Below are 13,824 nucleotides of genomic sequence, written 5' to 3'. Positions count from 1 at the left end.
TTGCCCTGGACAGGTGGGTAGGCCGACTCTTGGGCGCGGGCACTGGCACAGGGTCCCTCATAGTGCAATCAAGTGTCTCTGACGGTGGTGGTGCACACCCGCCGTCAGACACACCACTGTACTATGAGGGGCCCAGTGCCAGTACCGACGCCCACGAGTGGGCCCCCCTTGCTTGGGCAGGGCCCCAGCATTTGCAATCTTTACTTCTCCCTGCTCCTCCGCTGTGTAATCTGGGCCGTCAAATCCATACTGTGCCTGACACCGTCTGAGCCTGCCTCCTGAGACATATATTTTGAATGTGTACGCTATCCATACATGTTATCCGGGGATACGGTACCCTTTCTAACCTTTGTGCAATCACGTGCAATCCATACTGGGCCTAACACCGTCTGAGCCTGCCTCCTGAGACATATATTTTGAATGTGTACGCTATCCATACATGTTATCCGGGGATACGGTACCCTTTCTAACCTTTGTGCAATCACGTGCAATCCATACTGGGCCTAACACCGTCTGAGCCTGCCTCCTGAGACATATATTTTGAATGTGTACGCTATCCATACATGTTATCTGGGGATACGGTACCCTTTCTAACCTTTGTGCAATCACGTGCAATCCATACTGGGCCTAACACCGTCTGAGCCTGCCTCCTGAGACATATATTTTGAATGTGTACGCTATCCATACATGTTATCCGGGGATACGGTACCCTTTCTAACCTTTGTGCAATCACGTGCAATCCATACTGGGCCTAACACCGTCTGAGCCTGCCTCCTGAGACATATATTTTGAATGTGTACGCTATCCATACATGTTATCCGGGGATACGGTACCCTTTCTAACCTTTGTGCAATCACGTGCAATCCATACTGGGCCTAACACCGTCTGAGCCTGCCTCCTGAGACATATAATTTGAATGTGTACGCTATCCATACATGTTATCCGGGGATACGGTACCCTTTCTAACCTTTGTGCAATCACGTGCAATCCATACTGGGCCTAACACCGTCTGAGCCTGCCTCCTGAGACATATATTTTGAATGTGTACGCTATCCATACATGTTATCCGGGGATACGGTACCCTTTCTAACCTTTGTGCAATCACGTGCAATCCATACTGGGCCTAACACCGTCTGAGCCTGCCTCCTGAGACATATATTTTGAATGTGTACGCTATCCATACATGTTATCTGGGGATATGGTACCCTTTCTAACCTTTGTGCAATCACGTGTAATCCATACTGGGCGTGAGAACGGCTGGCGAGCTGTTAAGCAAGCTACAGCACCTGTGGTTTGCACACGTAAGTTTTTCATTTTTTCAGGAATGACGGTTAGGCCTAATTCCGGAACTGCAGTTGACCTGCACTTACTGGGAAATCATTGTTCGCGGGTAATAATTGTAATCAGTGATCCCCATCACTAACGTTGTTCAGCGGGTTATCTGCACCTGTAAGCGACAAACGCTGGCCTTTTCAGTGTAGCGCACATGCAGCCACGGACATGTAAGGGCATGACACACCAGTTATTGGCCAATCTCATGTTCCAGAGCCTCACGTGTCCCTCTAGTAAGCCGGACTCGGACCGCGGGGCATGACGGAGTCTCGTTCTTTAACGGAATTAAGCTTGCAATGTGTGCATCTGTTCTGTAGCTGGCATGGTTGAGGTTTCCCAGGTGGAGTCGAATTTAACCGTAGGCTCCACTCCTGGTGGTGCCCTTCTGGACATTTCTTTAAGGTTCAGCTTTGCAACCATACTGCCCATGTAAAACAAAAAATTTGCCTTCATGAACGCTGTTTGGAGGGTCATGACTCGTGGGAATAACGCCGCCCAATCAGTTAACCTGCTAGAGAGATCCTTCGTTGCTCCCAAGCATGACATCACACTCCCTAGGAGGAAGGTAATGCCACTGTGGCGACCGTACTCCTGGGGGCGACACAAGTGCACTGATGCCCAGCCACTGCTCGATGAATCTGCTGGTACATTGACCCAGACCACTACATTCCCCTCGCACGCTACACGGCCTGAATCTGACCCTGATGAAACTCAGGTTACCCTTCCCATATACAGTTCCATCTTACACGGTGACAAAGAGGAAGCTGCAGATGAAAGTGCAGGTTCGGCCCACCCGCCATCAGACACACCACCGTACTATCAGGGGCCCTGTGCCAGTGCCGTCGCCAACGAGTGGGCCCCACCTGCTTGCTCAGGATCACAGAACTTGCAAGGTTGAAATACTGTGCAGTGAGATGGAAGATGGGGACGACGAGGAGTCCAGACTAGTACAGGGATTCCCTAGCGAGGAGACTTATTTGATTGTTTTCAATGTTGGGACAGCAATTTTTGGGGAGCACTATACTCTGAAGAATGATAGATGGGGCCCACCATACACTGGAACATTCCAAAGGTGGACATCAGACACTGGAGCAGCATTTACAGGGCCCATTATACACTAGAGCATTAGAAATGGGGCCCATTATGTTTGGAGCATTATTTGGGCCCATAAGACAGTGGAGCTTCATCCATGGGGACCAACATATACTGTAGCATTATGTGGAGCTCATCATATACTGTTTCAAACATTATATGGGACCAATGATTCTGTATGGAGAAATAGATGGGCCTCGTCATGAGATGTAAAAAGTGAAGTATTTTTCATTGTACTATACCGCTATTTCTCTGCCGTATCGGAGCATGATGAGTTTTGGTATGTGTTAAAGGGGCGCTCTTTCGCCCAGGGCACATGAAAACCTGGAGCCAGCCCCCCCCCCCAACTTTAGCCAAATAACCCCCATTTTTCAGTGCGTAACTTGTATTATGAAGTTAATTAAGGTTGACAAGCTTAAGTAAGAAGAATTGATGCTTTTGGCATTCAAATGGGCACTGTAGGTGTGTTTCCTGTCCTCCTCTCACTGCCGACTTTTATTCCCCATTGACTTACATTGGGTTTCGTGTTTCGGGACGACCCCGACTTTTCCCTATAATCGGACGATCTTGCTCGACCCGACTTTTGGAAAAGTCGGGTTTCACGAAACGAAACGCGACCCTAAAAAACCAAAAGTCGCTCAACTCATTTGCATATTAAGAAAACTGGAATTTTCTGGAATGAGACATCGGATTGTGGATATCAAGGTATAATTTTATTCAACTTTCTATTACCTACACGCCCATATAGATGGCTTAGGTGTGTTGATCCTGTTGACTGATTCCCTTTAAACGTAGATTTTAGCAGTAGTTTCTAGTTAACCACTCAAGGGTATCTAGCAGCTCACAAGGCAGTTGGCACAGTCTGTACATTATTTTGCTGGGTAAGCCTTATAGGTCAGAATCCAGGCACTCACTAGAATGGAAACTCACAACATATTTTCCTCTTCAGAGTGGCGTAGCATCAGTATACCTTAGGTTGAGAATGTGTGAGGCCTGTCTTGCGTCTCTGCTGGCTTGGCTGGACACTAGGGTGACCGGATCTCATATGGTGGGGAAAAAATGTCAGAATCTTGTTCGTCTGGACCCCACAAAACGATTCCCCTTTCCAGATATTGAGAGAGCCAAAATTTGAGCTCGATCAAACGACGTTAACCCGTGCCGCTCGTCGCTCAAAGTTTGAAAAAATCCAAATTGATGTATTTTAAGATTTAGGTATTTTGCATAGTCTGTTAGACTATAAAGAATGTGACAACAACATTGCAGAAATAGCCCTGACCAAATTTTCGAACCATTTGTGGTATTTGAATGCAGAGTTGGTGGGATTATCGTTTTTTGATCCCACCATTACAGACAATGAAAAGTTGTTAATGGCTAATAAATTGCTCAGTAGCACAGATGAACCATCAGAGCACGCTAACCTACATGAGTTGATAATTTTACATAGTTATCTAATCTATTCTAGAGCTTTTGTTAAAGTAGTTTTTGAAACGTCAGAATAAAATGCTCGGCATTTGCTTACAACTTGCAGGACATATTGCTTTTGTTCTTCATCTTTTGTCAGAAGGTCGTTAAAGTCGGTTACTTCCTACCTCTTTTAATTTTTCTTTCCTAACTTTTGGATTTACAACCCTAGCGTGCTCTGATGGTTCATCTGTGCTACTGAGCAATTTATTAGCCATTAACAACTTTTCATTGACTGTAATGGTGGGATCAAAAAACGATAATCCCACCAACTCTGCATTCAAATACCACAAATGGTTTGAAAATTTGGTCAGGGCTATTTCTGCAATGTTGTTGTCACATTCTTTATAGTCTAACAGACTATGCAAAATACCTAAATCTTAAAATACCTCAATTTGGATTTTTTCAAACTTTGAGCGACGAGCGGCACGGGTTAACGTTGTTTGATCGAGCTCAAATTTTGGCTCTCTCAATATCTGGAAAGGGGAATCGTTTTGTGGGGTCCAGACGGACAAAATTCCGACATCGATTTTTTGCGGTCACCCTACTGGACACTGCTGGTTGCCACCAAATCATGAGAATACCATCATCTTCCCACTTGTTGTATTCAAACTGCGAGAGCTTCGTACTCTCTAATATTATAACACCTACTAGATCAGTTCCCTTTCAGATATGATTTTCTCCTGCACACCACTTCACATTTAACTCCCTCCGATAGTGGTATATCTGCTCCTGGAGGCAGACCGAAGTCTCATGACTCCATGGCTGAGGGTTTCCGTTTGGCTCTGTCTGGTATGGTACCTCAGTACAGTGCACATATTTGGCTGCATTTACATTATAAAAAATGCTCTACGCTAAAGGCCCCATCACACACAGCGAGATCGCTAGAGAGATCGCTGATTTTGTGACGCATCAGCGATCTCGCCAGCAACATCGCTGTGTGTGACACACATCAGCGACTGCCCCCCCGCCGGGTATCGCTGATCGTGCAGGATCGTCCTGGGCCATTTTTTGATTGCTCGTCTCCCGCTGGCCAGCACGCATCGCTGCGTGTGGCAGCGGGATAGCAACGATCAGCGAAGCTGCACGCTGATATCTAAGGTAAACAGTGGGTATCTAAGAGCCGCGCGGCTCTTAGAAACCCACTGTTTACCTTAGATACCAGCTTGCTCACTGGTCCTGATCGCTGGAGGGGCTGTCTATGTGACAGCTCATCAGTGATCAGCCTAACGATGTCCCAGCGATCCCATCCATGTCGGATCATTGGTGGGATCGCTGGGACATCGTTATGTGTAACGGGGACTTAAGTTTTCTGACTTTAGTTACATCTTTATGACAGAGAACAACATTATGACTTTCCCCTGAGAGGTCCTCCATCCACTGCATTCAGGCAGAGTCCAAAAGAATCCACTAAGCTATTGTGTATTCCAAAAAAAAAATTTTGAAAAGAAAAAATTAGCCTCCCAATGAAAATGCCTTCAGACGATTTTGCCGCCACCAATCTCTCCGATACACAGGGGTGCTACTTTGTTCCCCACGGGAAAGCTGCCGACAGACATCTCTGCCACTAGTTCATCTCCAGTAGAACAAAGCGATCTGTAGACCAAAAATCAACATTTTTGCCTCAACAAACCGTTTGTCCGACACCTCCATTCACACTAGACCTGAACCTGAACATGTTGATATCGACTGGTGTGGTCGGCATTAGTCTAATATATATAGGGTCTTATATAGAGATGTTATGCTGGAACATAATATGAATTGGAGGCATTTGGTGGTATAGAAGGGCCAACGTAAGTCCAAGGGAGCAGTATTACAGTTCTGTTATAGGTTTGTGTGCATTAATTGGTAGCTAAAATTCAGTACTGACGCAAGAAAATATAGTAAAAACAAAACAGATGCATTTAATTTTCAGCTTGTACGTACATAAATTATTCCTTGGACCATGAAGGTTCAGGACAGTGAACAGGTGAATCAAGGGCATTGAACATGACTGCCGTGTGCTCCCTTTTACAGCCTATCTCCCTCTTGTTTACAGCACAGCAACTTTAATGGCTGATTACACCAATAAATGTGAGTTCTCGCTTTCCTATCAATTAATTTGCTGAGCAACTTTAAGCACTCACAGTATTTTCAGTCTTTTAATCTCCTGGAGCAATTAGTTGCTGCTATTCCCTAAGTAGCTTTAGGGCAGCCATACAGATAGTTTAGAAAACTTTGCAGTGGGCTGATTCACTTCCTCTCCTGTGCTCCCATTTTAATAGACTAAATGAGCTCAGCTTCAATTACATTTTCTGGCTTCCAGCAGTGATTTCATAATCTAGACAACACTTAGCTCTCTTAATGGGCCTTCATTGGTGTAAAGTAGTATATCGATATACAATATGGCCGAAATTATGTAATAATCCCAGTTGTGCAAATGTATATTTTGGAGACATTACTTAGAGAGGACCCTTCACCTAATTTTATATGCTAAATTAGCCACATGATGAAATGGCCTTAGATTTGAAAAAAAAAATTATTTCTCAATATCTCATCTCTATTGCAAAGATATTAGTTTGTAAAGTTTAGATTTTAATTTCCCCTTCAACCAAGGCAGTAGCGAGATTCTTAACTAGAGTAATTTACTTTTCCCCTTGTATAACGCTGACCAATCATAAATAGGAGGTGTCATGTAGGAGGAAAAAATAAAAGACCCCCAGTGAATGTTAGAACCAGCTTTCTCTGTGTGATGTGGTAAGACTCTTGACTAACCAGGTCACACAGATCTAACCGCCGGTGATTACCGCTTCAGTAGAAGAGAGCATAGCTGTGTTATTACACAGTCCTGAATATATCCCAAGTATCAGGGAATAATGCCCACATTCCTGGGATAGATGCAGAGTAGTGTATGTGACAAGCACTGCACATCCACCACATCTCTCATCTCACAGCACTGTCATGCTGTGAGATGAGAGCTGTAGTGTATGAAAATGTGAATGCCCGAGTACTTCATCGCCGATTCCTCTGTGGGCATGCACAGTGAGCCGATGAAGCTAGGGATCTACACTTGGCTTCATTGCCCTTTCCCAGGGAGGGCAAACATTGGGCGCATGTGTGATGATTACTGGTGGTAACATCACTCTTGAAAATCATGTCACTCACAACCAAAAAAATGCATGCTTACATGATGAGTGGAGCATTAGTCCAGGGATATCAATGTCCTTCCTCGCCCCCTTCCTCAACTAGGCAACCATTAGTTTGCATAGCACGAGTGGAGCCTTAAATTTATTTAAGAGATATTATACTTGCTGAAGTAACATAACCTTTGATTGCAACCATTATCTTTACTTATTTAATCCACTGAAGAATCGGTGCTAATTGGCTGCTGCTAAGGTTACATTTATCTACTAATGAGGGCAACTTCTCTGCTTTGAGGCATTAGCACCAGCTCATGTGTACTATGCCTTTATGCATAAGTAGCATACCTCCATTTACATAGCTTGTTTATATATATAGACCTAGATCTTGTTGCTGGCTAATGAGCGGGAGTTCAGAACGAGGAAGGTTTTCATATCCTTCTGGTAATCTGGTCTGCAGACTTCAATCAAGGTAGCTCGTTAATGTAAATTGCGTGGTAAATTATAAAATGACTAGTATAATAAACAATGCTTGTGATATGAGCGACATCAACTATATCACTATTATGCTGTGTATATAACACTTGCTAATTAATCATTCGCCTTGATTGAAATCTGCTGTCTATGATTTCATTAGTAAATAAATATCTTAACATTGAGAATGGAGCACATGTAAAAGATTTCTACCAATGCATTGTAAACCTGGGATGAAAAGGTAAAGAGTGTCCTACAATGCAGGAGAAATAGGAGAGTAACATAAGAAAAAAGAATCCAGAATGTTAAACTTGTTCCGGTCAATACAAATGTTACTTAAAGAGTGGTGAGTAATATCAGATTTAAGGTTTAATGTGGTAAAGGGGGCAGGCATGGAAAAGGTTTGGGGAAAATAGCCCATGGACTCTGAAAGTGTCATACCCATGAGATAAAGGTTAGAAAATGTAGTGGAATAGAAAGATTAAGCAACGTGTCTGATCCTTTCTCCCTGTAGTAGATATCTCTATTTTTCGATTGAAAAAACAAGGGCACTAACCATAGATGGAGATGCCCATTTACGGGGTAGTTGGGAGGAATAACTATCGGCTGATCAAGCAATTGCCCTTAGTATAATGGCCTATTTAGACCAGCTAATTAGAGATGAGTGGATCTTTAGAAGTTCGAACCCGCCGACAAAAAATTTGATTTGTTGAGAAAAAATTTGAGTCAATCTCTGCTGGAAAGCTTATAATTGCTTGTAAAATACACATGGGGGAGAGGATAGGGACTGGACCTTGTTGACCATACAGTACACTGAAGAGCAAAAGGGTAATAATGTTTTTTTTTACTTTTGACTTTCAGGCTCCATATCTCACCATCCACTACAGCTTTGAACGTGAGACTACCATCATTTTATAGACAATCATCTTGGCTGTCTCATACATAAATTTGACTTGCAACTATTTAGCATATGATTAGTTATGGAGATTCTTGTCATGTCACTGCAAGTAAGTAGTAGTGAATGGTGAGATATTGAGCCTAAGGTCGGGATCACACATGCAAGAAACACGTCCGAGTCTCGCATGTTAATACCGGGCACTCAGGAGCGGAGCGTGCGGCTCCATGTATTGCTATGCGGCCGCACGCTCCAATCCGAGTGCCGGCGGCAGTGCCGGGTGTTAAGATGCAAGACTCGGCTGTGTTTCTTGCATGAGTGATCCCGACCTAAAAAGTCAAAAGTCAAAAGTTCAAAACATTGCTACCCTTTTACTCGTCAGTTTAACAGCTTACACTTTATCGGCAAGAGAGGACACCACTGACCATAAGAACTTGCACTTTACAGGAGAGGAAGTACCTTGTTGACCATAAGAGAAACAACAGGACAATGTTTCCTCACTAACGCCATCTTTTTCATACACATTTGAAATTTTTACGTGCAAGAAAAAAAGGTAAAGTATTTTAAAAATTGTTTTTGGTCTGAATACTGGAAGACTGGTTTAAATACATTGATAATTTTTCTCCTGTGTATCCAACAATATGCTTATATTTTATTTTGTCAATGCTCCAAAAATCTTACATTTTGCTTTTATTTTTTTTTCAGAAATCCCAATGTGGCCTTCGCCATCTCAGTATTGCTAATTGTAAGAGACAGATAAGTAAAGATTCTGGTAACAGAATCCTTGTGGCCCCACTCCAGTGGTCCCTGCAGCTCGGTGAGATACAGTGACATGTGCCGGGTCACCAGGAGAGTTGACACTGATACTTGATAGGGGATTATACTCTTCAAAGGAAGTTTTCTTAGCAGTAAAGGAGGAGAGGTTTAAACCTTCACGATATCAGGCCGGTGTACAATTCCTCCATGTATTATTCCTGGGGCTTCCAAGGAAGCAGAAGGTCAGTGTTTTTTTTTTTTTAAAAACGCAGAATGATGCCCCCTGATTGCAGCTGAGACCCCACTGCACAACACAATCTGATCACACTGTGACCCACAGTCCTGATACGTTAACCAAATGCTGGAGGTCATCTATTGATCCCTGTAAAGTCTAGTGAACAATACACCCAGGAAATGAAGAAATGCTACACCAGGGAACTATTAACACTTATTCAACTAAATACATTGCAGCAAAAACATGTCTGCCTATTGATGGAAAAGTATAGGTCAAAACTGACCATTTCCAATTGAATAAAACAGAAAAAAAAGGAAAAGAAAAAAAAAATAACAATGCAACAATCATGATCACCATCACTCTACCTAATAACCATTGCAATATAGCAATGATTTCACTAATTAAATACAATGAGCATCAGCGAACTTTGTTTAACATATATATATATATATATAGACAGTAAATATGCATATATATATATATATACTGTATATTATAGCACCATTTATTCCATGGCACTTTACATGTGAAAAGGGGTATAAATAATACAAATTATTAATTTCTTTTATTTTTTTATTTTGTTTTCGAATTGCTACTTAAGAAATTACAACACTAAATTGTTAGGAGGAAGGTGCAAATGTCATAAAAAAGAAAAATGGTATAATACAGAATAAAGGGTTGCAACACGCTTTATAAAGAAAGGGGAATAATAAGAAAGATAATTGTTTTTGTTTGACAATTATTTAATTGAGCTTTTATGTCAGACTGAAAATGCATGTCATATGATTTGTGCTCCCTGACTTCTGGGGCATAACTTGTATTGGATTTTCCTTTTACAAATTTAAAAAAAAATTGCTGCAAAGGGGGTGTTTCTTCTGTTGATGTGTGTCAAATATATAGGATAGTAGGAAATTGAAAATATGTCACAGAAAAATGTCGGTTTAGGTCAGGAATGGTCCTCTAGAAGAAGTATGATCTCATTCTTCATTTGCATGTGAGTTCATGAATTTTTCTGCAAAATTAAAATGTTCTCCATTTTTCTCTTTTATGTGTCTTTTTGGAGCAAAAGGTCGCATGATCGGTTCAACCATCGTACACAACCCTAACATTTGTGCAAAAAAAAATCTGCCAATCTTTCCAGGGGTATACTGGTGCACAACTAATGAATCGGCCACAAACATATAGATTACAAAATTATTATATAACGGCCTTCTGCTCAATTTTCAGGCATGGCGACTTGATGGACGAACGATCTGTGGGAAGATGCCTAGATAGGTTCACCAGGGTCTTCTCCACTCTTAAGGGCCCGTTACACACAGCGATCTTGCTGGCGAGATTCCTGATTTTGTGACACATCAGCGATCTCTCCAGCGAGATCGCTGTGTGTGACATCCAGCAGCGGTCGGCCCCCCCGTGGGGTATCGCTGATCACGCTGGATCATCCTGGCCTGTTTTTTCATCGCTGGTCTCCTGCTGGCCAGCGCGCATCGCTGCGTGTGGCAGCGGGAGCCAGCGATGACCGACGCTGCACGCTGGTTACCAACGTAAACATCAGGTTTCTAAGGGCCGCGGGGCCCTTAGAAACCCGATGTTTACCCTAGATACCAGCGTGCACTGCAGGCAGGGCAGGAGGTGGAGGCAGAGCGGTGCACAGAGTGGAGTAGCTCTGCTATCTGCTACTCCAGTCTGTCAGACCGAAGTAGCAGATAGCAGAGCTACGCTTGTCTATCTGCGCCACTCTGCCTCCACCTCCTGCCCTGCCTGCAGTGCATGCTGGTATCTAGGGTAAACATCGGGTTTCTAAGGGCCCCGCGGCCCTTAGAAACCCGTTGTTTACGTTGGTAACCAGCGTGCTCACTGGTCCTGCTCGCTGGAGGGGCTGTCTATGTGACAGCTCACCAGCGATCAGCTAACAATGTCCCAGCGATCCCATCCACGTCGGATCGTTGGTGGGATCGCTGGGACATCGTTATGTGTAACAGTACCCTTATTTTCATTGTATGAAGCCATCGGGTTGCCGGTCTTCCTCTTTGCCTTGTTCCTTCTATTCTTCCGATCATGATGTCCTTCTCCGGTGATTGCTCTCTTCGTATGATGTGTCCAAAGTAGGCAAGTTATAGCTTGGTGATTCTTGCTTTGAGTGACATGATTTTGGTATAAAACCATTTAATAGTATAGTCTCAGGATCAGCAGTTTTCAAAAATAATAATAAAATGAATTTTCCTGTGAATGTCTTTAGTATTTGAGTCAGCAAAACGAATAGAAATCAGTTTTCTTTTACAGTGAACACGAAGAATAGACACATTTTCCTTTTCCTTCCGAATGTTTGATGGAAAGTTATGAATAAATAGCTTTTAATTCTCAAAATATAAGCATAATCAATTTTTTCTGCAGAGTAAATAATTTGATTTTCATTGCTGTGGTTACAACAGAAAACCACGTTAACCCTCAGTCAAAACAAGTAACGATCATAATGCGCAATTATGAACGTTCTAATGGTCACCTACAAAAACACAAAACAGGCCATAGAGCATGGTACTAGATATCATAGAAATGCCCCCGAACTGCCAGGGAGGGCTGACTGTTGAAATATAAGTCCTCAGCAGAGATGAGCGAATTTGTTCGGATTCGGTTCCGAATATGATCGGAATCGAATATGGGTTTTGCAATATTCGTCGAACACAGCCGAACGTCATTAGAGTCAATAGGAGTAGAAATTACCGAATATGTTCGGAACCAATCATCAAACATTCGGCACGAATAGTGTTTGAATATGGCACAAATATGTCAAAATCAGATTCGGAACAAAAAATGAACAAATTCGCTCATCTCTAGTCCTCAGCTTACCGGACCCATTCTTCGTCCCATGAACAGTAAAGCCCCCGTTACACATAGCGATATGGCTAGCAATATCGCTATAACGTCACCGATTTTGTGACGTAGCAGCGATATTGCTAGCGATATCGCTACGTGTGATACTTACCTCCGACCGGCTCCCCCGCTGGCTATCGCTGATCGCGTGAGAAGGTCCTGGGCCGTTTCTCGCCGGGCGCTTCCTGCTGGGCTTCCTGTGGCGCCGGCGAGCGACGCGTGGATGCGGGTGGGAGGACATCAGGATCGCCGCGTCTGACAGGTAAGTAGCGACCCCCGACCCCTGCGATGTCGCTGGTGAGATCTGCCTGTGTGGCAGCTCACTAGCGACCACTTAGCGATGCACCAGCGATCCATATCATTGTCGGGATCGCTGGTGCATCACTAAGTGTAACGGTACCCTTAGATCCTGGGATGAAACAACTATTTCCACAAGGACCATGACTTTAGCAAACATTAGAAGATGCAATCTGACCCAAGGCTATGCCATTCTTCTCTACAAGAGATGGGAGTGAACAGCTTATAGGAAACAATGGCTAGAATAATAATGACCTAAGCTAATGTTTTAGTCTTAGAAAACCCCTTTAATTGGATGGTGTATTTTAAAAGTGTTGTTCACATCTAACGTCCTGATATTCAGATCATGTGCACCCATGCAAGTTTGTGGTTGATTGTGAAACATGACATCAGATGACAGTCCGATGTATACTCAAAGAGACAATGGAAAAGATGGAGAAATTAAGCTCTCCATCTTCTCCGCACCCGTGCTGCCATTCTCTCATGCGAGAGAATCAGATCACACTTAGGCTGGTTTCACATTCGCGCTTTTTAAGCGCACGCACGGCCGGGGGTAGCTCCGCCCCCGAGCCGGCTCTCTGCCCGGCGTGCCCGCCCCTTCCTTGTAGCGCCGCCTCCTAGCGCACAGCGGCACCTGCGATCGGCGCACCCTATCTTTAGCATAGGGTGCGCAGATCGTGCGCAGGCCGTGCGCTAGTTGCGCTTTGACCTGCGCTGCGCACTTTTGACGGTGCGCCGTGTGCGCCAAAATCAAACTTTTCGGATTTTGGCGCGCACGGCGCACCGTCAAAAGTGCGCAGCGCAGGTCAAAGCGCAACTAGCGCACGGCCTGTGCACGATCTGCGCACCCTATGCTAAAGATAGGGTGCGCCGATCGCAGGCGCCGCTGTGCGCTAGGAGGCGGCGCTACAAGGAAGGGGCGGGAACGCCGGGCAGAGAGCCGGATCGGGGGCGGAGCTACCCCCAGCCGTGCGTGCGCTTAAAAAGCGCGAATGTGAAACCAGCCTTAGATGACACAGATCAAACTCTGACAGAGTATAAGCTGAGTGTCATTAGCATATTCGGCCTGTTTCTCTTGCATTAGAGAATATACGCCAGTGTGAGCGAACCCTTAAAGTGACAATAACCAATAACCTTCCTACGCCAGTGAAATGCGTAAAGTTGGACTATTTGAATCACATTCATGTTGGACTTTCTTCATTTGAAGGGGAAGCACTCCACAGAAAATACCCACAAAATGAGCAGATGTGTCCACGCCTGGACCAAGAAACAATCCGATGTGATCTGTGGGC

The sequence above is a fragment of the Dendrobates tinctorius genome, unplaced genomic scaffold, assembly GCF_039654945.1.
Source record: "Dendrobates tinctorius isolate UK_male_01 unplaced genomic scaffold, ASM3965494v1 ptg000070l, whole genome shotgun sequence".
NCBI lineage: Eukaryota > Metazoa > Chordata > Amphibia > Anura > Dendrobatidae > Dendrobates > Dendrobates tinctorius.
Note: the sequence above shows the minus strand (reverse complement) of the source record.